Source organism: Cucumis sativus, unplaced genomic scaffold (genome assembly GCF_000004075.3).
Source record: "Cucumis sativus cultivar 9930 unplaced genomic scaffold, Cucumber_9930_V3 scaffold104, whole genome shotgun sequence".
Classification (NCBI taxonomy): Eukaryota; Viridiplantae; Streptophyta; class Magnoliopsida; order Cucurbitales; family Cucurbitaceae; genus Cucumis; species Cucumis sativus.
Window position 1 is genome coordinate 42,333 of NW_022279512.1, and position 24,401 is coordinate 66,733.

Consider the following 24,401-nt stretch of genomic DNA (forward strand, 5'->3'; position numbering starts at 1 on the left):
GCGTGTGGGTGAGTGTGCGTGTACGCTAGCGTGTCCATGTGTGCGCATGTGCACGTGTGTGTGTGTCTGTGTGTGCTCGTGTGCGCGTGTGCTTGTATACGAACAAGTTGATATTTCTTAATGTTGAGTTTCTTTCAATTTTAAAATAATAATTTAATTATCTTGATATTCAAGTCATTAATATTATTTTGAGATAAATATATCGAACAAGTTGATATTTTTTAATTTTGAAATTCAATTAAGGTTATTTTGATACAAAATCTATCGTTGAGATTCTCAAATACTATTAAATTATAATTTTGTTATTTTGAAATTCAAATTCAATTTGGTTATTTTGAAGTTAGTAAGATTGAATAAAATTATTAAAATGTTGATTCTCAAATTATATAAATTTGGTTACACTAGAAGAAATTTGCCATTCAATATCGGTTTAAAATCGACATTAATGATCTTTGGTGTCAGTTCGGAACGACATTAATGATCTTTGGTGTCAGTTCGGAACTGACATCTATGCTAGCGTTATTAAAGGCCTTTAATGTCGTTTTTGCTTTGATGTCGGTTTAAAAACGATATCAAATGCATCAGTAATGTCGGTATGGTCATTGATGTTGGTTTAAAACCGACATTTTTTATGGTGCTATTGTTGACCTTTAGTGTCGGTTTGCCTTTGATATCGTTTTTAAACCGACATTAAAGTCTTGTTTTTTGGATCTATTTTTACAAAAAAATATATATAATTATTGCATTATTGTTCATTTTTTATAAACTGACATTAGATACGTGTAAATAAATATTTTTTTCTCACACCAACAAATCAATAAAATTAATATTATTTTAGGAACTACAATATTTTTCTTTTACATTTGTATATAGAAAATGAAATCTTAATATTGCGTTTGTATATACATTCTATAATAATACATGAAACTAGATCCTAATACAAGACTTAAATAAGAAACCTTAAACGCTTTCACAATCTTCAACTTCAACAATTGCTTCCATCTACTTAGCTTAGCTTGGCTGGCTATCTAAGACCAAAATATACTTTACAACCTGGGGAAGATTAAATCTAGAATTTGCAAAATTAGTACATATTATTTAAAATCAAACTAAACAGACTGCAATCTAAATGTGGAAAATTAAAAATTACCACAAAGTTTCAGTAGAGTAAATAATGTAGCAGCAACAAAGAAGACAATTGAAATGGCAACCCAAAAGTGCTGCAAAAATAAAGAAGAAAATAAGCTTTGATCAAACAACTCATTAAGAAGAAGAAAATAACCTAATTTGGTTCTTCAAAGATCTATAAGAAAAAGAGGAATACAACTAAAGAATAATTATACCATCCTCGACTCTTAGTTCAAAGCAAATTTTGAATGTTCAATTTAGCAATGCTAGTCTATAGGCTTCTTACTCTTAATTGTATAAATTTACCCATCAATAGCAACATTGTTTTTATAGAGAAAGTTAAACAATGGAGATGATAAATAATCTTACAAACTCCTATTGGATCGTTTTTCTTTTCAAATGAAAATAGTTAATTTATTTCATTTATGGAAGGTGAAAATCTCAAATATATAGTAAAAGAACATGGAATATAAGGAAGCCCATAAAAAGAAGAGACTCCACTAGCTAGGTATTGATCAAAGATAAATATATGGATAAATAGATGCAACCTACAAATATATCAAAACAGACTAATACTCAAACTAAACTAAAGAAAACAAAAACATTTACTACTAAAAGATAAAATAAAACACAATTCAAAACAATTAATTACCAAGATTGATCTCAATCGAAAACCAAAACGCATTACATTATGAAGATATTGTGCTTCACATAACACTCCAAATAGCTATACCAAAATTACTTACTCTACATTTTCCATTTTGGCAAATCCACCTACAAGAATGGTAGTTACCAAGCTCATTTCTATGTCTTCTCTTCTTTCATTTTTCTAACAAAAGATAGTATGAATAAGGCTGCACATTTGAAAAAATAAAGACAATTAATAATCAATAATGCTACCTAGCAGTCACAAGTTAACAATCAAATGAAGAAACCCAAGGATTTTTGCAGCGGAAGCACGATGAAGATTGGTTGCCGTTCGCGATCTAGGGTCACAGATTGAGAAGAGAAGAAAATTAGAAACCAACTTGGAGAGAAAGAAAAGAAAAATTGATAGGGAAAGAGTAGAGTAAGAAAGAGAAAAGTAAGAAAGAGTAAAGTAAAGAGAAAAGTAAGAAAGAGAGGAAAATTTTAGTTTTTAAAACCTAACAATTTTTTAAAAAGAAATTAAAAATGAGGGGTCATTAATGTCAGTGTTTACAAAATACAAAAAATTAAAAAAATAAAATCATTAATGTCGATTTAAAAACGACATTAAACCCTTATCATTAATGTCGGTTTGATCCACCTTTTCAAAAACGACAATAAAGACAATTTTTCATTTTTTTCACCTGACACTACAACCCAGATTTGTTGTAGTGTTATTATGGGTTGATGTATCTTTTTCAGATAAAAAATCCTATTTGCTAAAATTCAAAAGAAAAAGTTGTTTTGTCATTTTTTAAAATGGCCCATAAAAACGTTATTATATCTCTTATGACAAAGAGTGTGGATTTACTAGTCCATATTTGACTTGTTTTTTGTTGGTAAAATTGGATAAGATCGCATTATATTGATATAATTACACTAATGACACTCTTAAATCAATATTAATAGAAATTATAATTTAATTAATGTTATTAAGTTAAATGAATATAGTTTAAAAGTCATTCTCAACACAATTAATGTAATTGTTTTTTAAATTTAATTCATTTTCACATCTTTGTGCATATGTACGTGTGTGCGTGTGTGTGCGCATATGTGCGAGTGCACGTTTGCCCGTGTGGGTTGATGTGCGTGTGCGTATGTGTGTGTGCTTGTGTGCATGTGTGTATGTGTGTGTAGATGTGTGTGCATGCGCATGTGCGCATGTATGTGGGTGTGTACGTATGCGTGTGCGCGTGCGTGTGCTTGTGTGTGCGTGTGAAAGTGTGGGTGTGTGTGTGCTCGTGTGTGTTAGTGCGTATGTGTCCGTGTGCATGAGTGTGCATGTGCGTGTGCGTGCATGTGTGTGGGTGTGTGTGGCATGTGTGCAAGTGCGCATATGTTTGTGTGGGTGGGTGTGCGTATGTTCGTACATGTATGTGTGTGTGTGTGCGCGTGCGTGTCTGGATGTGTGTGTGCGTTCATGCGTGTGTTCGTGTGCGTGCATGCGCATGGGCGTGCTTGTGTGTGGATGTATGCATGTGCGTGTGCGAGTGCACGTGTGCCAATGTGGGTGGGTGTACGTGTGCTTGTGTGTATGAGTGCACATGTGCCCGTGTGGGTGCGCGTGCGTGCATGTGTGTCGGTGCGTGTGTGCAAGTGCGCATGTGAGCGTGTGTGTGCATGTGCATGTGAGCGCGCGTGTGTGCATGCGCATTTGTGCGCGTGTGTGTGCTTGTACGCGCATGTGCCCGTGTAGGTGGGTGTGCGTGTGTGTGAGTGCGCATGTGCCCGTATGGATGGACGTGCGTGTTTGCGTGCATGTGTCTGTGGATGTGTGCATGCGTTCATGCGTGTGTTCGTGTGTGTGCACGTGTGTGTGTGGGTGTGTGCGTGTGCGTGTGCAAGAAAAGGAAAAAACAATGATTATTTTGATGATGCTACTCGAGATTGTGTCTCTCGAATCGTAAGTTTGCTTGCGATTTACTTATATACAATATTTAATCTTTTGTTAACTTAGTTAATGATGAATACTTGTATTGTTCTATGAGATGCATTAGCTGAAACACATAGAGATGAGGACATATTGACTGAGTCATTGGGCTCTAAAGAGCATGGTGGACGTGTACGTGGCATGGATGGTTTTGTCTCTCAATCACTATATTTCAAGACAGTGAAAGGGAAAGAGAAAATTGCAAGTTCTCAAGTTGTAGAAGATGACTCAAAAAGCAAAAGTTAGAAAAAGGGTCATAATCACTTGAGATCGTCCATCAGAAGTGTTAACATAGATCTCTATGCCGATGAGGATTTGGGCAACACACCTATGAACGAAGAAGTGAAGGTTATTAACTTTGTTGTCACTTTTAAAATTTTAATGTTTATAGGATAAATTGTTCTTAATGATGCTTTTAATACTTGTAAAGTAAACACCGTGCAAATTGGCTATAGGAACAATTAATAATATTGTTGCAATAGCAACCGTACTTGATGATAGCAATGGTGGTCCCAATGTTAAAATCTTGGTGGACTTGCTCATAGGAGGAGATTGTAGTTTACCTATTCCAGTGAAGGGCAAGATAGAGACTTTAAATCAAGCATTAGGTAATATTGTTGAATGACCTCGTTGACTTGTTTATGTGCTATTGAAGCTTTGATATTTATTTGTGATTGTATTTTAGGTTTTGATATTATTTTGTTTGTGCTTGGAGCATTCAACCCCAAAGGATGTTCTGTATTCTTCAAATTACATAAATGTTAATGGAACCATTAAGCTCTTATATGGACATGTCGTGAACAATATGAAGGATGTAGATATGGTTCGCATCCTAATGAACGAGCTAATATTCGGTAAAAACAAATTCATTTATTTAGCTCGTTAGGACTTGCTCCATTATTGCGGCATGGTAGAAATAGGCTATATGTGCATCCTAGCATACATTACGTAAGTAAACATCTTTTACTCATCTTTATGTCCAATACTATAGCTATAGTTATTTTGTTCCTTTTTAACTAAGGTTGCTTTTACTTAGATATCTTTGGGATGAATGTGATTGTGGAAGCAAGTTTTTTGTTATGACCAAGCAAAAATAACATCACATATCAAGGATCGTGATCTCCGATCCAGAAATTTTGCCAACCAGTTAGAAGCCACCTTGGAACAAATAGTTCTAATTCCGTATAATACTGGGTAAATAAATAAGATTAACACATTATTATGTTTTTCATTGAGGTTAAATGTATACTCACATTGAAGATGTTTATTGTAGTTTTCATTGGATGTTGCATGTCATCGATCTTCGAGAGAACTGTGTTTATGTTTTGGACTCTCTTCAAAGTAAAGTTAACGAAGACATCCATGGAGTCATAAATGTGACTTATGATTTACTTCTTATTTGACTTCATTGTCTTCTAATTCTAATGTTTCCAAATGTATAGAGGATTAAAAACATGGCAAGCTAAGCATGATTTACAACATTATCGGTCAAATCCGAAATGGAAACCTATAAAGGTAATTTGCATTGACACATAATTATTTTCAATGAAACATAAGAATAATTTGTATGTAATTTATATACATGCGTGTCCTCGTCAATTGGATTCGGTTGGGTGTGGGTATTATGTCCAAAAGTATATACATGAAATCGTGCATATTTCTAGTACTCCCATCACTAGCCTTGTAAGTTTCTACTTTCACTTTTTATATGTTACAAATTACATAAATTATCTAAACTTATTCTTTTCATACCTTTCTTTTTACGTAGTTTAATACAAAAAAGTGCATATACGCAAGAGGAGATTGACGAGATTCGAACAAAATATGCAAGCTTTGTTAGCCGATTTGTGTAAGCTTTTACACTTTTTTTGTAGTATATAAGTTACTAGTACTAATACTAATTGTTTTAATATATAAGCTACGAGATTCTAGTACTACTTGTTGTACATACTTTAATTTTGAGGTTTTCTGCTTGTAGTAGTTTATGAATAAGTGTTGTATTGTAGTGTTTTAGGTGTTGACTTTAGAGTGTATTTGTTGTTCATTTAAATGTGATTTAAATGAAATATTAATTAAATGTGATTTAAATAATTATTATATATATTAACTAATTATTTTAGTGTTAATCAAATTTAAGTGGAATTTTCAAATATACTAATTAAATTGAAACTAATTAGCATAATAATTAAATTCTCTATAGCACATTTGAGTCTTTTTGTAAATAGTTTCAATTTTTTGCTATATTTTGTAAATAGTTTTAACTTTTTTGCTATTTGTGATCATTAATTTAAATTAAGATAATAACTTCCATATGTGGGTGTTATTTAGAGAATGTGGGATGCTCCCGTATTCCTATATCCAAGTGGCGGTGATTTCCAATTAAATATTAATTAGATTAATTTAAGAGTAATTTACATAAATGTAGAAAAATCCAAAATATTTATGGTTCGTATAACAAAATAAGAAAAGTCCATGATGCGAGATTATTTTTTCACAAATTCCATAGACGTCCTTGCGATTTATATCTTCGTTGTGATTTATTAATAACGGGTCATCTCGATGCAATTAAGGTCGAGATCGAATAACTAAAGGCAAAAAAATTTCATTTCGGAGCATCTCAATGTAATGTATGCCCAAGATTAAATAAAATAAAGACAGAATTCTTTCATCCCGAGCCATTTCAGTGCAATTAAGGCCTGAGATCGAATAACTAAAGGCAGAAGTCTTTCATAATGTAGCATCTTAGGACAATGTATGCTCGAGACTGAATAAAATAAAGGTAAATTTGTTTCATCCCAGGCCATCTCTCGGTGCAATTAAGGTTCAAGATCGAATAACTAAAGATAGAAGTCGATCGCTCCGGTTATTGAGGTGTTGTTTCTCTTCAACAATCAGGACTTAGTGTTAGTAAATGGTGAATGAAAATTATACTCAATCTAGGCGATATATCACTAAGCATGTTAACTGCATGTGAATTGCTCACTAGACCTTCATATCGTGTGGCAACTAAGTCCTCTTGAGTACAAGTTTTCTTACTACTTGTCCAAGTGCAAGTGAAATGGTAGGTTTACCGGGGTGATCCCGGGTCGAACATAAGGAATTGATTCAAGATATTAATTTTAGGTATTACTTATCATCTAGGCAGTATAAAAGAATTAAAGAATAACGAATGGTATAAAAGAAATACAAGAACAAACTACCACTAGATATCTACGCTTAGAGATTCTATAAAAGGGAATATGGATGACAAAATAGAAATGGGAACTAACTTGTATGCAAGAAAGAGCAAAGGAATGTCTTTGTGTTATAATGCGATTAAGTAACACGAAAACTTTAATAGGATATATCTCGCTCAACTAACTTATAATTAAGAAGTGCTCCTCTCAGAGTCATTAAACGTCACATATGGTCACCTCTCAGAATCCATATGATTAAGTGTGCTTAGGAGAGATATATCTAGAAGATTTCACTTATAAAACGTATAGAGCATCGCAATTAAGGACAACAACCTCTCGGTGCCTAATGTTCACACTTTTTCATCTCTCGGTATACAAATGATGGAAGTTATCTCACTAAGGTGGAGTTCGTCGTGAAAACTCCCCCTTGCACGTATTAGCCTTATCCTTGCTACTTGCCCTCTCGAGTAGTTGGCGATTGACGTTGGCTAAGCGATGAGCATAGCCTAACTAATGCGACGAGAATTATAAACTGAACTTCTTATCAATAACTTATCGCTAAATTAAACTACTAATAACACATTGACAAGTGAAAAGTAAAGAGGTGTTGAATTGAAAAGGTATAAACATGTAATATATAAAAGAACCAAGCGCATTTTGACCCAACTTGCTTAACTTTTCTACTTCCAACGGGCTATTGTTGCTTCGGCCAAGAGTGAAGAGTTCCCTACGAAAATTTTAATCCTGAAGGAACTCGATGCATTCTAACCTAATTGGCTTAACTCTTCGACTTTCTACGAACTATTTTTGCTTCCCCCAAGACTTAAAAGTTCCCTACGCAAGTATTGATCCCGAAGGAACCCATCCCATTCTGATCTAATCGCTTCAACTCACCTACTTTCTTCAGAAAATTGTTGCTTTCGCCAAGAGTGAAGAGTTCCCTACGCAAATACTAATATGGAAGGAACCCGATGCATTCCGACCTAACCACCTTATCTTTCCTACTTTCTACGTGTTATTGTGGCTTCGGTCGAGAGTGAAGAGTTTCCTACGAAAGTTTGATTCTGAAGGAACCCGATGCATTATGACTTAATAGGCTTAACTCTCCTACTTTCTACCAGCTATTGTGGCTTCGACCGTGAGTGAAAAGTTTTGATGCAAGTTTTGATCCCAAGCGAACCCAACGCATTCTAACCTAACAAGCTTAACTCTCCTACTTTCTACGGGCTATTGTAGCTTCAGGCAAGAGTGAAGAGTTCTCTACACAAGTTCTCTACTTTTTATGGGCTTTTTATTATAAGTGTAAAAAAATAGGTGTATGAATTGGATTGATGAACATTTTTTTGAATTTTTTTTAAGCTTAAATGGATACTTATGGAACTTTCAATAATTCATCAATATTTTTTAAACAAAACTTTTCAATAGTTGATGATTATTTTTTAAACAAAACTTTAGCAACTTTCATTTAAAACCAAAGACAATGGTATTTTTGAACCGTTTTCGAAAGTTTAAGGGCATCTTTCAACTTTTAAAAGGAGACTTTTTTTACACAAACCACTAGGGGTATTCTAACACTGACAACACTAACAACCCAGACTACCCATCCCAAATTTCGAGTATTATTACAAAATATGTTTTTTAACTTATGGATATGTTGAATTTTGATATTATGAAATTTTAGTAATTGATATGTGTTGTAAACAAATTTAAGTATTTAAGTTAATCAAGAATACACTCCATTTACAAGGAGTCCAAGTAGATATTAGTTGTGTTTGAAAAATTATGAAAAAAAATCCTATTTTTAAAAAAAGTACAATCTAGTGAAATGTTACATAAACTTCGCAACATAGTTAATAAGATAACACAATATTACAAGATTTTGTTTACACATATACATACATATACTGGTGGTTAAAGTAAGATTAGATTTGAATGTAAATTTAACCGAAAGTTATGCCATTCAACTAGAGTAATAAAATAACTAAAGAGCCTCAATAAATTACAACAAATGTGATGGTACTTTGACACCGGAAGCTCAACCATTTGAAGGAAAGTTCCAAACAATGGATAAAAGGAAGCATACTAAAACACAAGTAAAACAAGAGGATTATTTTTATTGTCTTCCATTATCTGAGAGTGGAATGCAAACAAAACAATGCAAAAGCACCATTCAAGACATCTGACTAATTTATACAAAGTGTAAATAAGACACCAATACAATGTTGAACATTCTCCAAAACAAGATGCAACATACACATCATTCATTTGGCTATTCAACGGGAATATGTCACGTTTTTTGCCATAATTATTCTTGTTTCATGTTTGCCCACGATGGCAGGACAAGACTTTCAGGTAAAGCAAATCTTGGTTTTCCACTGTCAAAAGGCCTTGGCTGCTTGCAGGTAATACTTAGTTTTCCATTTTCAACCTTAAGGTTGCACTTTATGTTTAAATTGTCCATCCGAACATCCTTTTCTTTTTCTTTTTCTTCTTTCCTTCGGGTAATAAACAATAGTGACCTTGAAGAATTAAGAGAATTGGGGTTTGGCACCTTTGGCACTTTTTATCATGGAAAATGGAGGGGAACTAATGTTGCTTGAAAATGAGTCGATGATAGGTGTTTTGTTGGGAAGCCTTCTAAACAAGATCGCAAGGTTGTTCATTTTAAGTAATTGGCTTTTCTTTTCTTTTGTTATTCATGTATTTTCTTTTTGTTCATTGACTCAGATCCTTTTTATTGTTTTATACTGTACCAATGAGCAGATTTTTAGAATGAAGCAATTAAGTTTGCTGATTTGCACCACCCAAATGTGGTACTTTTTATGGTGTCGTGCATGATGGGCTTGGGAGATCTATGGCCACAATAACAGAACATATGGCCAATGGTTCGCTCATAAGTGCTTTGTTGAAGAATGAAAAGTAACAATTGTTCTCATTTGTTTGCTGTTTAATTGGCTATTCTTTTCTTTTGTTATTTGTGTATTTTTCTTTTTGTTCCTTGACTCAAGTCCTTTTTATTGTTTTATATTGTACCAGTGAGAAGATTTTTAGAAGTAACAGAATTTATGGCTAATGGTTCGCTCATAAATGCTTTGTTGAAGAATGAAAAGTAACAATTGTTCTCACTTTTCATATGTTTAATTTAATTTGTTAGAAGTTAGTTGCAGTATAATGTATCTTCACCCTTATATTAAGCATAAAATACAATTGATGCAGGAGTCGTGAAAAGCGGAAGCACCTCTTGATTGCTATGAATGCGGCTTTTGGAATGGAACACCTACACAAAAAGAATATTGTGCACTTTGATTTGAAAAGTGATAATCTACTGGTCAATCTTCGAGATCCTCATCACTCAATATCCAAGGTTTGTGTATTGTTGATAATAGCATAATTATCATTGTAGTGCATTTCATTTAGTTAAACTCTTGATTTGATTTTTAAACAAACCAGGAGGATAACCAATTTTTATAGTTATTGTTGTAATTAACACAATTAATTGTCAAATAAAAACTGTATTTGAGTATTAACAATTTTTTGTTTGACTAATTATAGTATGTTTTAAGAAGAAAATAAGCTTGGCTTGTCTTAGATATACGAGAGATAAAGTAATGTTTTTAACTAAAAATGCCTTAAACCATCAATGGTCTCAACTCCTCCCAAGACCTCTCAAAACCCTTACTCTCTTCTAGTCACATGTTCCATTAAAAAAAAATCTAGTGAGATATTTCACAACCTTGATCACATAAGACTACAATCTCTATTTCAAACCAAACTAACTCTAAAGGGCTCGACAAAAGTTGGAAATCAAGGTAGCAAACTGCCATCTCTAAAGGATGCGATGTGATCTAATTCCTTAAATGCTCTCGTGCTATAAATGCATGGGTGCAGTCCAAACACAAAGGAAGATTGTCCCTATATATAATCATTTTTTATAGGAAGCATATCTGATATAATCTATAATGTTAACTCCCTAATGCAAAGTCCTTGCTTCTAATTATGCCACTCTAGAAACTTGACATTCTTGGAAGTTTCTTCGTTTACCGTGAGGTGGAGTTGATAGTAATAATATTGATGGTGTTGGTTGTGTAGAAACCAACCTAAACTGTAACGAACGAGACCACCTCAAAGTCATGAATCATGGATGTTGGAATTTAATCAGTTGCTTTCCTTGTTATTAGTACAACTTCCCATGCTAATAAACCTTTTTGGTTGTTTGGATGTGATAAATTCCAGTTTTAAGTATCAAACTCCCCATGAGTGTCGAGCATTATGAACTAGCTAGTGCAACAATCTTGATGACATCAATATTAGATCAAAGTTCTCTCTCTATATATTTTTCTTTCTATGTTTTGATCTGAATTTTGAAGTATGTAGTATGTGTTGGCTGAGGATTCTAGAACTAACAGATTTCTTTTTCTTTTTCTAGGTGCTGTTTATGGTATGAGGCCATTAGATTTAAGGTAATACTATCTCCCATAAATTCAACCATGGCTCTCTAACTCTGTTATGACAATCTAAAGTTTCTCATCAAATTATCATGAATAGTTAATCTTTTTCCAGTTAACTAGTGTTTTATCTAAGCATCTTGAAACTAATATGAGATTTCGGCACTGCCTTGCTAGGAATTCTATTATCATGGGAGATTACCAAAGTTATGTTTTATTAGCATGGGATCAAAATTCGCACTCAACCAACTTTGAAGTGAAAAATAAAATACTACAGATTTTGTCCTTGTCGAAACAAATTTCATAATCTTTTCTCATATTTTTATATTCTTCTTCATGTCATTCTAAATGACTTTGAGGAGAGGAAAACTCATAGATTATAGGAAATTATTCGTATTCCTGAATATTTCTACGTTTGGTTCAATTATTCCATTCTTATTATGTTAAGTTTTAGTTTTAAAAGCCCAAAGGTTTACAAGAAAAGAAAAAAAAAAGACTTGAAACAGTTTTTGATGATGATAGATGAGAATGAATTATTGACTAAACTTGTATCTGTTGTTGCAGGTGTTAGGACTATTGAAAATTAGATATATTGGATAAAAAACAACACTTGGAAGTACTGCCATATTTGGCCTTTTCTTAGGGGCTGGGAGTTTGATACATTGTGGAAAGTCATATTAAATCACAAGGTCCTGTATTACAAGTTATGTTTATGTGATTATTACCTTAATCTTACTTTTAGCCAGCAAACAAGAACATTTATTGAAGTCGTGGATCATTGATGCACAACTAGGTTCGACATTATGTTTGGCTTGGCGTGCATTCCATTGATACACTTCGTCTCGTGCATTTTATGAATACTTTATGCATTCATCAATAGTAGGTATCTTGAAATCATTAGAGCAATAAACATGTTGCAACCAGAATTTGACCGCTTATGTTATGATGCGAGCTAAATTATTTGTACAGGATGGCCAAATTCTTTTTATTACCTTTCTATGTATAGTACCCGTCGTGTATTTAAATTCCAGAAATGAGAAACAAGAGTTTCACGGAGAAAATGAATGCACTGGGACATAGAAAATGAAAAGCCAACCAAAGGAGTCCAAACTACTACAAGAGATAATTAGGCCAAATAGACTAGTACAGAACGTGTTAGTGGTCGAGTCCCTCACAAAGGTGTTATATTAATGACCTCTCAAAACCTCTCTAAAAAGTCTATTGTCTCTATGTCACGTTTGACCTTGGATTGGAGACCACCAAGGATTGAACCTTTTAGAGACCCTCAATCTCTCATACCTCTATCATGTGGCTATTGAAACCTTTAATGGTCTTTATAAAATGTATTTTTGTTGATTAGGGAGGATCGCTGTAAGGACTTTTGTTTTCTTTTTCCTCCCTAATTTGGGATAATGTTGTTCTCTTTAACTCTTTTTACTCCATTTGTTTCATTTGATTTTTCAAATATTGGTACAAGTTGGATTTTGTTTCTCCCTTATTAAACATAATTGATTTTTTTTTCTTCAATTCTTGACCTATACCTTTCTGGTTGCTTAAGCTCATATGTAAGTTTGTTTTTTGTTGTATGATTGAGTTTTTCTTTTACTGTACTTTTGATGTCTATGCCAATGAGCGTTCAATTCTACTTGTACCATGATTTGCAGGGTTGACATGCAAAAATTTCTTAAATGCTAAGCAACCCCTCACAGTGAGTGAAAGAGTTGAGAGTGAAGGTGAAAATACATCTTTCACTTCTAAATCAAGTACTTCGATATCCATGTTTTTTTTTTTTATAGAAAAACCAACTCAAAATTTGACAACTAAAATTTTGGAATTTTGACTAATTCCTACAAACACAATATTCTTATGCTTAAAAGATCAACAAAACATAGTAAAAAAATGGAAGAAAGTAAGTTTAATTTTTTAAAAAAAAGAAATTAAAATAATTACTAAGCAGATGAAATCTTACCTTTCAAAAACATAATTAAGAGAGCTTACCTTTCAATATCATGGTAAAAGATATATGAATGGATGTGTTATTATTATACTTTAGTCTCTTGATGGTATAATTTAGTCAATAATTTGATGTAGAAAATTGATAGTAAATAGAAATTTGTAGAAATAGAGAAAAAAGAACATATTGTCTTTAACTATAACTATCCCACAAAGAAACACAGAAACAAGGTTTATGAAGAAAACAAAAATTCCACTTTAATCACATTTATCCATTTTTTTTACAATAAACTCCATTTTAGACTTTTGGCAGATCCCCACACCTTCACCACAACATTACAAATTAGTAATAATAATAATAGAGAAAGAAAGAAAAAAGCTAAATTTTTTATAAAAAAAATTCTACCCAACCAAAACATGCAAGAAGTTGGTTATATAAAGAGAGTGATTTTAGAGGAAAGCTCCCAAGTACAAAAGACCACTGAAAAGAGTGGCTCTCAATTTATTTTGTTTTAATTTATGAAGTCGAAAGCTCAAATATGTGCTTAGTGAAATATAAATATATAAAGTTTCATATAACACTTGTAATTAAACTTAGGACAATACAAACCAAACCAAGATAACAAGTTCACAAAATAAAAGTAGAAAGTCATCAAATCGACAACTGGTCCAACATTATCTTTTAAGAGAACCTTGCAATACTCCAATTTAAGTTTTACCTCTATGGCATCCACCCTATGGAATATGATTTGCATAAGCTTTACCTTGTCTCGATTCCATAGTTCAGGGATATCTTGCAGTTCTTTCACGACTTTAGCACGCAATTCAACCTCTGTTACACACTTTTCTTTAAGTCAATTTGCAATTGCTTTTAATTGTCATTTCTAACTTCCATTGCATTACTTATCACATCTATCCCTTCATATTGTTGGCCACTCTTTTTTCTCTTACTTTCACTTCAATAATTTCTTCTTTCATCTGATCAACCTGCACGTATTTCTAACATCTCATCTGGTGACATATCAAGTCATTGGCTATACATTGTCGGGATGTCTTGATCATGTGAATCACCCAAGGGAACACCATCATTAAAATTGTAATGCACATTACATCCCACATCAGCAAAGGTCTCTGAACATGCTCATGTTTCCCGATCTTTGCCGAAGACATAGGACAGATCATCATAATGTGGAAATGATTTGTGTAGAAGGCTTTTGGCTCCAGGATGACTCTATACAAACATAATTAAGACATATTAGATGATGATTGGGATTATAAAAGTACATAAAATTGTACTGTGAAATTAATACCTTGACCCAACTATCAAACAACTCTCGCTCTACAACGATGCATTGATAATCTTCGTTCCATCCAAAGCTACACTTTAGAAAATGTGCAAAACTTTATTCCAAACTTTATTCCATGTACACTTTAGAAAATTTGACTTTGCAATTTCATTACAAATTATTTGTTCCGCATATCAACTATGTAGAATTAAGTTAGGAAATAATTTTCAAACACACATGATTTAGTATTGCACAATTTCCGTGGATAATAATAAGTTACAAATAATAAATGCGAAATCATTCTAGGAAAGTAATGAATTACAAATATGGTCGTTAGAAAAACAAATATTAAAAATAATTTGTAATGCATTTTAGGGGGTGTTTTTCAAATATTTGAAAATGAGAATAACACTTTCAATTCAATAATTTACTTTCAAATTTGAACAATTAGACTATGTGATAAATTTAAAATTAATTTAAGTATTTGAACTAAAATTGTCATTTGAAAGTATAACACACAAACTATTTTTTTCAACGATGATTAATTACAAAAAAAAAAAATTAATTAGAAAACTTTACTACACATTTTTATCACACATTATAGAGTCTACCTTTTTAAAAGGGTAATTCATAGGTTTAGGCAATGTAATTCTTTAGATCAACCACACATAAACTTACTTTGATTACACAAACTATTCTATTCTTGGGCTATTATAATTTGGTATAAAAACCATGAATAACACACAAACTATAGAGTGTTTAAGAAGTTTGGCTAAATTAGATTATATTACTGCTAAATTTATAAATTTACTAATAAATTCCCATAGCAATATTATTATAAGCAAATGGCCAAGTAAAATAAACATATTTTTTCTTGTTTGTCGTCTTGCGATCTGTCTTTGATGTGTAAGGTCATCAGTTGTCACCACATAATGGATCCACAATAACTAGTTATGATACTTACCGTATTTACAACTTCCAAACATGAGTTACTTATGACACTTTAATTATTATTGGATGATCATAAGATGATAGAACATACATCATTTGATAGTAGACAATTATCATATTTTCGACTAATTCATGAGTATGATCTTTCCTGTTGTCAAAGTACAATAATGAATAGAATATGTTTTGCCATTTTATGCCATTTACTTAGGACGACTGCTAGATTAGTTGGAACATAAGTTACAGATGTAGAAGAGATGATTGTCATGTTCTTGCATATATTAGCTAATGACTTGAAAAATCTAATAATACAAAGGGAATTTGTACGGTCTGGTGAGACTATTTCTTTTGAATTTTCTGATGGCATTACTGCTTCCGTCCCCTATTCGTACATCAAGTTTGTCGAATATTCGTTACTGCCTTAGTATAAAGGTAACCAAAACAAAAAATTGAGATGAGTTTGAGAAGAATAGAAAAAAGAACATCATATTCCAAACTTGTACAGGTGAAGGAGTATCACATAAGGGATGAGTTTGAAGTAGGGATTGGTGTGAGCATCTTTGAAAGTACATCCAAACAACAACAAATGGAAAATGGTTGAAGCCAAATTGCTACAAATAGAAGGACAATTAGAGGTTTAAATGCGATGTGGAAGTAGGAATTCCACACCCTTTAAAATAATTTCCAATTTGAATAATTGGTGCAAATCTAATTAGTGTGTCTGATTGTCAATTCTATCTATACTTAGATATATGTATATATAGCTGAAACACTTACTAATATAATATCGAATATATCTAACCTCCTCCCTAGAATGTTCACCGAAGTTGGGCATCGTTTTTTTTTTTTTTACAAGCGGCATCATTAGTAGTTGATGTATCAAATTTGAGAATATATGCAATTAAATATTGTGATATCAAGGAAGAAATGTCCAAAAGAGAAAAGCCCAACTGAAGAAGCATGTAATATTTTTTTTCCACGTTTACTAACAATCTCCTCAAAACATTCCTAACTTAATTATTACATGTGCAATATCTTGGGTTCACATGAACCTTGTCCTTTCCTCAAGGTTGTACCATGAAAATTGGGGGCAAAAATCATCTATGTTCGTTCATATGGTTTCATGCTCCAAGAGCCCTTGCAACTTACCAATAGTTCTTTGGTGTCGGATTGGGGGTATCCGACTATGTTGGCTGGTTTTGCTATCTATTCAAAATATTTAGTTAGGATTTTGTTTCTTTAGGGGATGATTTTGAAACAAATGACACCAACAACATCAAATAGGGGCAAACACAATTAGATCAAGAAAATAGCCTCATAGGAAAGAGCTTTACTGTCAAGATTCAAACCAATGTACCACTTAAAAGGTGGAGCCTAGAAAAATAACCAATTGTATTTATTAGATAAAAACTTATGGGGTAAAAATTAGATCAATTATATCTATAAATATATTATTATAGCTTCATAGAACGAGAGTCATTCTCCACTTGTGATCTCTTCACTTGTTGCATTTAATTATTTTTTGGCTTGAGCTCGTGAATTCAGTCCTTGCTTCCAATCTTTTTAGACTTATTTGACAACTAATCACTTTCTGCATTTTCAAATTTAAAGAAAATTTATAAAATTTGGATTGAACTTCATAAACTATGGTTGGATTTGGAACTCATTGGTTGACTTCAACGTTTAAGAGTCATAAAAGACACAACTTACTTTCTCACCTGTCACCACTAAGCCTACGACAACATCTTTTTATAAGATATTCAGTTAATCTTTAGATTGTTTACCGAATAATCGTCTATTGTTTTGTAATTGATCCCACCAAGCGCTTGCGCCACCTTGAAGTTTGAGAGCAACTAATCGGACCTTCTTATGTTCGGGTGTATTGGCATAGTCGAAAAAAATTTCTACGTTCTTGATCCAATCAAGAAACTTCTCCACGTCCATTCGACAATCAAGAAATTTCTACGTTCTTGTGTTCGGGTGTATTGGCATAATCTTAAATCCAATAAATCAAGTTCCAAGGCTATTTTTGAATAAACTTGAACTTTATGTGTAAACATAAACGTGGATCAAGTTCGAGTATATAGCCTAAATAGTCTATAGTATATGAAATAAAGGTTGGGCGCCTTATTTAGAGAAACTATGGATGCGGCCCACTTTGTAGTACAAACGAGGTGATCCTAATCGTTCATGTAGAGACATGAAAGTGGGGGCATCCTATGTAAAATGTTTACATAAGACTGAACCATGAATTAGTCTTTTTTACGTTATAACACCGTTTACTGTTTAAAACTGACTATCTCAATTATTGATGACCTAGGTAACTTAGACTTAATCCTGAGTTAACTATGAACTCCTGTTCACACGAGATTATCCTTAGATCTGCATAGGTGAGGGCAGCTCATCAGCGTTGGCCCAATAAGCCTCCCATTTCAGGGGTAAGATCGGGTGGATAGCTGGGAACATAGGGTACAAGATGGAATTCACTCCTACCCGCTTTAGGGTTAGTAGATAGGTTGTTCTCTTAAGCACTGAATCCAAGTCTTGAACAAGGGGCCCCACCCTCTCATTGGCCCGAGAGGGATTAAGTTTATAGGATTGAACCTTAAACCAATTGTTCAATAGTGGATTAGTGGGACTTAAGGAGCAAGATGTAATCTTGGGGGTAAAACGGTATTTTGACCTAGCCAAGGTTACGAGCAACCTGTGAAGGATTAACTTACTGATTATGGTTTTATCAAATGGACACAAATATATCTATAGTGAGGGGAGTGCAACTACGGGACTTTAGTGGAATGACCCGTTAGTTAACGAATGTTGATTAACTCGGTTTAAAAGAGTTTAGCTAGTTAATCTTGAATCGTTGGAGCCCATGATCTATAGGTCCATTAGGTTCCTCTGCTAGCTCATATGGATTAAACTTAGAACAGTGTGATGAAATAAGTCGAATTGTTCGAATTGGGAGAAGAAAGGGAAACCGACAAATATAGTGATATAGTCGTCGGTCTTCTAATTAGAAATAGAGCTTTATGTTTTACATACTATAAGTATGAATGCGGATTCATACTAAGAAGCTCGAAATTGATAGAATTGGTCAAAAATAGTAAAAAGTCAAAATGTTGACTTTTGACTTTGAAAAGTCAAACTTTGACCGGCCTTATATTCAAATGTGATTTGAATTTTGGAAAAATGAATGCGGATTCATGCTCGGGAGGTTGGAATTAGTCAAGACGGACAAAATGGTAAAAAGTCAAAATATTGACTTTTGACTAAGAAAAGTCAAAATATTGACTTTTGACTAAGAAAAGTCAAAGTTTGACTTTTGACTAAGAAAAGTCAAAGTTTGACTTTTGACTAGAAATATCTAATGACCATTTTACCCTTGGACTAAGTTAGTGGGAAAATCCAACATTTTGTTGGATAATCCCACTAACTCTTAGTGGGATATGTGGCTATATGAGATATAGACACCTAGCCCACTAAGTTCCACTAATTGTTAGTGGAATATTAGGTGTTGAGATTTGGCAAATGAATTGCATGCATTTTTTCATGTAATTAGGTTATAAATAGAGGTGTTTTCAAATGTTGAAAAAACTTTTGCCTCTTTTATCATTTTCATCATCTCAACAAAAGAAAAAAGAAAGCTTCCAATCTCATTTTATCTCCATTACTTTCTACACCAAAATTGGGTCCCACAACCCGGTTCTTTGTCTAGAGGATAGCAGTTGAGTACTAGTGGTGGTCTCGGTTAGAATTGGTAAGAAGATATCAAACCTTTTGAAAGCTTCAAAGGTAATATTTCTTAAAACCCTAATTTGATTAGTTTATGGTTACATGTTAATTGTGGCAATTAGGGTAGAAATTCGATTCTTTTTTCGCTGTGCATGACTTAGTTCTATCATGTGGTATCAGAGCATGCTTCATTTTTACCCAATTGCATGTGGTGGGTTCATATTTATTAGATAAATTTTGGTTTGAACTAAAATGGATATATTATGATTTTGGCTCTAGATTAAGTGTTTTTGTTCTAATTATTGTAATTAGCCTTGTTAATGGCTTATTTTTATTGTTGCAAAGTGTTTGTAATTTTTAAAAAAATAAAAAAAGTCATTAGAGTTGAAGTTAGGCTTTAACTGGTTCAACCGGGTGAGAGAATTGAAAAAAAATGAAGAAAAGAAGGTCACAGACCCGAAAACCCGCCTTGACCCGCTTCGCGACCCGCACGCGCCCGCATGCCCGCACGCCCTCCTGCGCCCGCGCGCCCGCCTGTGTCCGCATGCGTCTGCGCGCGCCGCGTGCCTGCCTTCGCCCGACCCGTGTGCGCCTGGGCCGGTTCAAGCAGTTTCGGTTGGTTTTTCAGCCGGTTCAAAGTTTTTGGGAGTGGTTCTGTACTACACCAAAGTAATTATGTAATAATTTAGTACTTAGCTTAATTTAGGAGCCAAAAATCAGTCCATTTTAGGGTGTTTTTTTTTATTTATGCATGTGATGTATGATTAAATTACTTTAAATTTGTATGTGCATTTTGAATGTCATATAGATTTAAAATCCCACCATAGGTTAACATGTTCATGCATTAAAATGTATGATATAAAGGTTATATTGTATTGTATGCATGTTAATTGATTAATATGGAAATTAAAATCCCACCATAGGTGTTTGCTTTTCATTCTAGGTCATAAAGCTTGGGTGTGACGTTTCGGCATTTTCATATGCAAGCCTGCCAGAGCTGAAAATGTTCAAAATGTATTATAGGGGAGGCATACCAGTTGAATCCCCGCTCGAGCATTAGTTGTACTCTTTGCAAGCAACCCTTTTCGTGGCACGCGTGCGGGGCCTGTGAGCTGTCCTCGAGAGGTGCCTGCCAATGTTGTGGGCATATGTTCTGGTCACCCTTGGGCTGTCTCGGGACCACGTTGGGCTACTCCTGGGCCATGCTAAAGGAGTCGTGGCACGTATTGGCGCAATTTTGCGGGTGATTTTTGGGGTCAAAGCTTCACATGTGACATCAGGCTTACTTCTTTTCATTTCTTTCTTTTTTCTTCTTCTTTCTTTTTCCCGTTTTAAATTTTATCTCTAAACCAAACTCCAACTAACTCTAATTTATGTTTAGGAACTTGTAATTTTGGAGTACAATATAAGTATAATTGTTTGTGTTATATTGTTTTTTTTTATTATTATTACTATTAAAAATAGCCAAATTAATTAAAATATTTATAAAGTATTTTAAAATTTGATATTCGATAGATCGATCAATGTCACTAAACATATAAGGGCTTATCAATATCTATTATTAATATAATCTAGTAAATATTTTGTCGAATTTATTATTTGTGACAGTTGTTGAATAAGAAATTTTGAGACCAATCACAAGTTGCCACATCATTTATTAAGTTAATGATGAAAAGTACAAATAATTAAATTTGGGACTAATTAAAATTGACACATGCCCCAAATTAAAGAGTTAAAATAAATAAATCGGTCATTCTAATAATGCCACATGTTTTCATATTAATCGTTGGATTAAGTTAATCATTTTAGTTCAATTAAGCCAAAAAAAATAAGCTTAATTGAGCCCAAAGACTAAATATAACCTAAGTCCATATGGTTGAGCCCATGGGTCTGGTCCATGGACCAACCAAATTCAAACCCATAAAGCCCACCAGTGAACTCTATAAATAGAGGAATTCTCCTCATTTGCAGGGGTTGGAAAATTTTGACTCTAGAAGATCCAGAGAGAATTCTTCCAAAAGCTAGAAGACTCCCTAACTTCTGAAGTTGACCACCCTCGAAGATTGAAGCTGTTTTGAAGATACAAACTTTCTTCCAAGACTCCAACTTCAAGAACATCACGTGCTCCGCTTCCTCAAATCAAGCGTAAGCATTCAACCAACTTGAAGAACATCACGTGCTCCGCTTCTCCAAATCAAGCGTAGACGTTCAACAAACTTCAAGAACATCACGTGCTCCGCTTCTCCAAATCAAGCGTAGACGTTCAACAAACTTCAAGAACATCACGTGCTCCGCTTCTCCAAATCAAGCGTAGACGTTCAACAAACTTCAAGAACATCACGTGCTCCGCTTCCTCCAAATCAAGCGTAGACATACAGTTGAGAGAGAATCAGAGGATCAAATTCTAGAGATTGAACCGCATCGCATCAAATCAACAAAAATACAACATCAACCCAAGTTCAAGTCCACGAATTAAATTTCTCCGGAAATCTCGTGCGAACAAATTGGCACGCCCAATGGGACCATCTCTACCTCTCATCTCTCTCTCATCATCTAGATCTACAAGCAAATCAATGGCATCAAAGAAAGCTGCATCCAAATCTTCAGCTGCAAGCGACACCTACACGGGACCTATCACCCGTAGTCGTTCCAAGGGGATCATCCAAGGGCAAGACCAAGGTTCCGCCATCGCGCAGAGCATCCTGAAGCAATTGATGGAATCTCCTAAAGCTGGAATTGTCATCAAGGAAAATCCTCTATATAATGATTATGATTCTGCCTCTAGCAGGTCACTGAAAGAAGCACACCCAGATGTGATGTCCGTCATGATGGCTGATGTAGCAGTCGAGACTGCCATGGCGGAGATGGAGAGAAAAATTAATCTCCTGATGAAGGTTGTTGATGAACGAGACCACGAAATTGCAGCTTTAAAGGAGCAGATGCAGACTCGTGAAACTGCTGAATCGAGTCAAACTCCTGTCGTTAAAGTTGATGACAAAGGGAAGAACGTGGTACAAGAAAATCAGCCACAACAACAATCAACTTCTGTGGCTTCTCTCTCGGTTCAACAATTACAAGATATGATCACAAGCTCCATCAGAGCACAATATGGAGGCCCATCTCAGACTTCTTTCATGTACTCTAAACCATACACCAAAAGAATCGATAACTTGAGAATGCCGCTTGGATATCAGCCTCCAAAATTCCAGCAGTTTGACGGAAAGGGCAATCCAAAACAGCACGTTGCTCACTTCGTCGAAACATGTGAGAATGCAGGATCAAGAGGAGATCAACTAGTCAGACAATTTGTTCGAAGCTTGAAAGGAAATGCTTTTGAATGGTATACTGATCTGGAGCCAGAAAGCATTGAGAGTTGGGAACAACTAGAAAAGGAGTTTCTCAATCGCTTCTACAGCACCAGGCGTACTGTAAGCATGATGGAGCTTACAAATACGAAACAAAGAAAGGGAGAACCAGTCATCGACTACATCAATAGATGGAGAGCTCTAAGTCTTGACTGTAAAGATCGGCTCACCGAACTGTCGGCTGTAGAAATGTGCACCCAAGGCATGCACTGGGGACTCCTCTACATTTTGCAGGGAATAAAGCCCCGCACATTTGAAGAACTGGCAACTCGAGCTCATGATATGGAGTTGAGCATCGCCAGTAGAGGAACTAAAGATTTTCTTGTTCCTGAAGTAAAAAAAGATAAGAAAGAGATGAGAGGTGCTGAAAAGATAGTGAAAAGCACCGCGAAAGAATCTATGGTCGTAAACACAACCCCGCTGAAATTCTCCGAGGGAAAGGAAGCGAGGGTTGAAAAGAAGGATGATGGAAGCGAAAGGCGACGTCTGACTTTAAAAGAAAGGCAGGAAAAAGTTTACCCATTTCCTGATTCAGATATCGCTGACATGCTAGAGCAACTACTAGAGAAGCAGCTGATCCAGCTGCCAGAATGTAAACGACCTGAGCAAGCAGGAAAGGTAGATGATCCCAATTACTGCAAGTATCATCGGGTCATCAGTCATCCAGTAGAGAAATGCTTCGTGCTGAAGGAGCTAATTCTAAGGTTGGCTCGTGAGAAAAGGATTGAGCTAGATTTGGAGGAAGTAGCTCAAACAAACCACGCTGAAGTGACGATAATGTCTGAGGCTTCTTCGTCGAGATTGATTTTTGAGCAAAGGAAAAGCTTGGTCCAGTTCGGGACCTTTGAGCCTATAGTTGTCCAATTCTTTCAGGAAATCTCATACGAGGATCCTCAAGGAGAGAAAAGACCAATCGAAGAAGACGATGAAGGGTGGATAGTGGTGACCCACCGAAAGAAAAGACAGTCGATCCCGACCCAAAGAGAGTCTCGCTCTTACCAAAACTATAGAAGAGGAAATAAGACTCAAAAGAATAAGAAAAAGAAGAAGACTCATAAGCTTAAGCTCGTACATAATGAAGAAATGAATTTCTCTCGACCTCAACGCTTAGTGACCTTGGCAGACTTCCTTCCAAAAAGCTTCCTTTGTGATCATCAGGATGAAGACCCAGAAGTCGTTGCGTGTCATGCTATCAACACAACGGAGGAAGAAATAATCCCTCCAAGATCACTAGAAGGAGAGGGAGTATCAAAAGACCTTTCAAGGTTTAATGTAGAGGATCTATTATCACTTCCTCAAGAGACCAAAACCATCCTTATTGATGCATTGCTAAATTCAAGAGCATCAAGTTCGAGTACTCCGACTATGACATATGAGAGTGGTTCTTATTGTATGTCTATAGACTTCTCAGATGAGGATTTGTTGTTGGGATCTAAACTTCATAATAGACCTTTGTATGTTTCTGGATACGTTCGAGAACAGAGAGTCGATCGAATCCTCATTGATAATGGCTCAGCTGTCAACATAATGCCAAAGTCGACTATGTGGCAATTAGGCATCTTGATGGACGAGCTCTCAAATAGCAAGCTAGTAATTCAAGGTTTTAACCAAGGTAGCCAAAGAGCAATAGGCATGATACGGTTAGAACTCATAATTGGCGACCTAAAGGCCAGTGCATTGTTTCATGTCATAGACTCAAGGACTACTTACAAGTTGTTACTAGGGCGTCCTTGGATTCATGGAAACGGAGT

At 34.6% G+C, this 24,401-nt stretch overlaps 4 long non-coding RNA genes across 5 annotated transcripts; 3 read left to right on the plus strand and 1 right to left on the minus strand.

Moving 5' to 3' along the window:
* Positions 1-945: 945 nt before the first annotated feature.
* LOC116405449 lies at positions 946-2,017 on the minus strand. Its single transcript, XR_004218579.1, has 3 exons — positions 1,875-2,017; positions 1,151-1,220; positions 946-1,069 (listed from the first exon to the last, which is right to left on the minus strand). It is a non-coding gene; the product is annotated as an uncharacterized LOC116405449 (long non-coding RNA).
* A 1,981-nt stretch (positions 2,018-3,998) lies between these two features.
* Positions 3,999-5,264, plus strand: LOC116405445. Of its 2 annotated transcripts, none has more exons than XR_004218575.1 (3): positions 3,999-4,093; positions 4,291-4,353; positions 5,188-5,264. It is a non-coding gene; the product is annotated as an uncharacterized LOC116405445 (long non-coding RNA). The 2 variants fall into 2 exon arrangements; XR_004218574.1 differs by lacking the exon at positions 5,188-5,264 and adding an exon at positions 4,782-4,901.
* LOC116405446 lies at positions 4,908-5,116 on the plus strand. Its single transcript, XR_004218576.1, has 2 exons — positions 4,908-4,939; positions 5,019-5,116. It is a non-coding gene; the product is annotated as an uncharacterized LOC116405446 (long non-coding RNA).
* Positions 5,265-11,198: 5,934 nt separating the features above from the next.
* LOC116405450 lies at positions 11,199-12,170 on the plus strand. Its single transcript, XR_004218580.1, has 2 exons — positions 11,199-11,381; positions 11,931-12,170. It is a non-coding gene; the product is annotated as an uncharacterized LOC116405450 (long non-coding RNA).
* Positions 12,171-24,401: the final 12,231 nt, after the last annotated feature.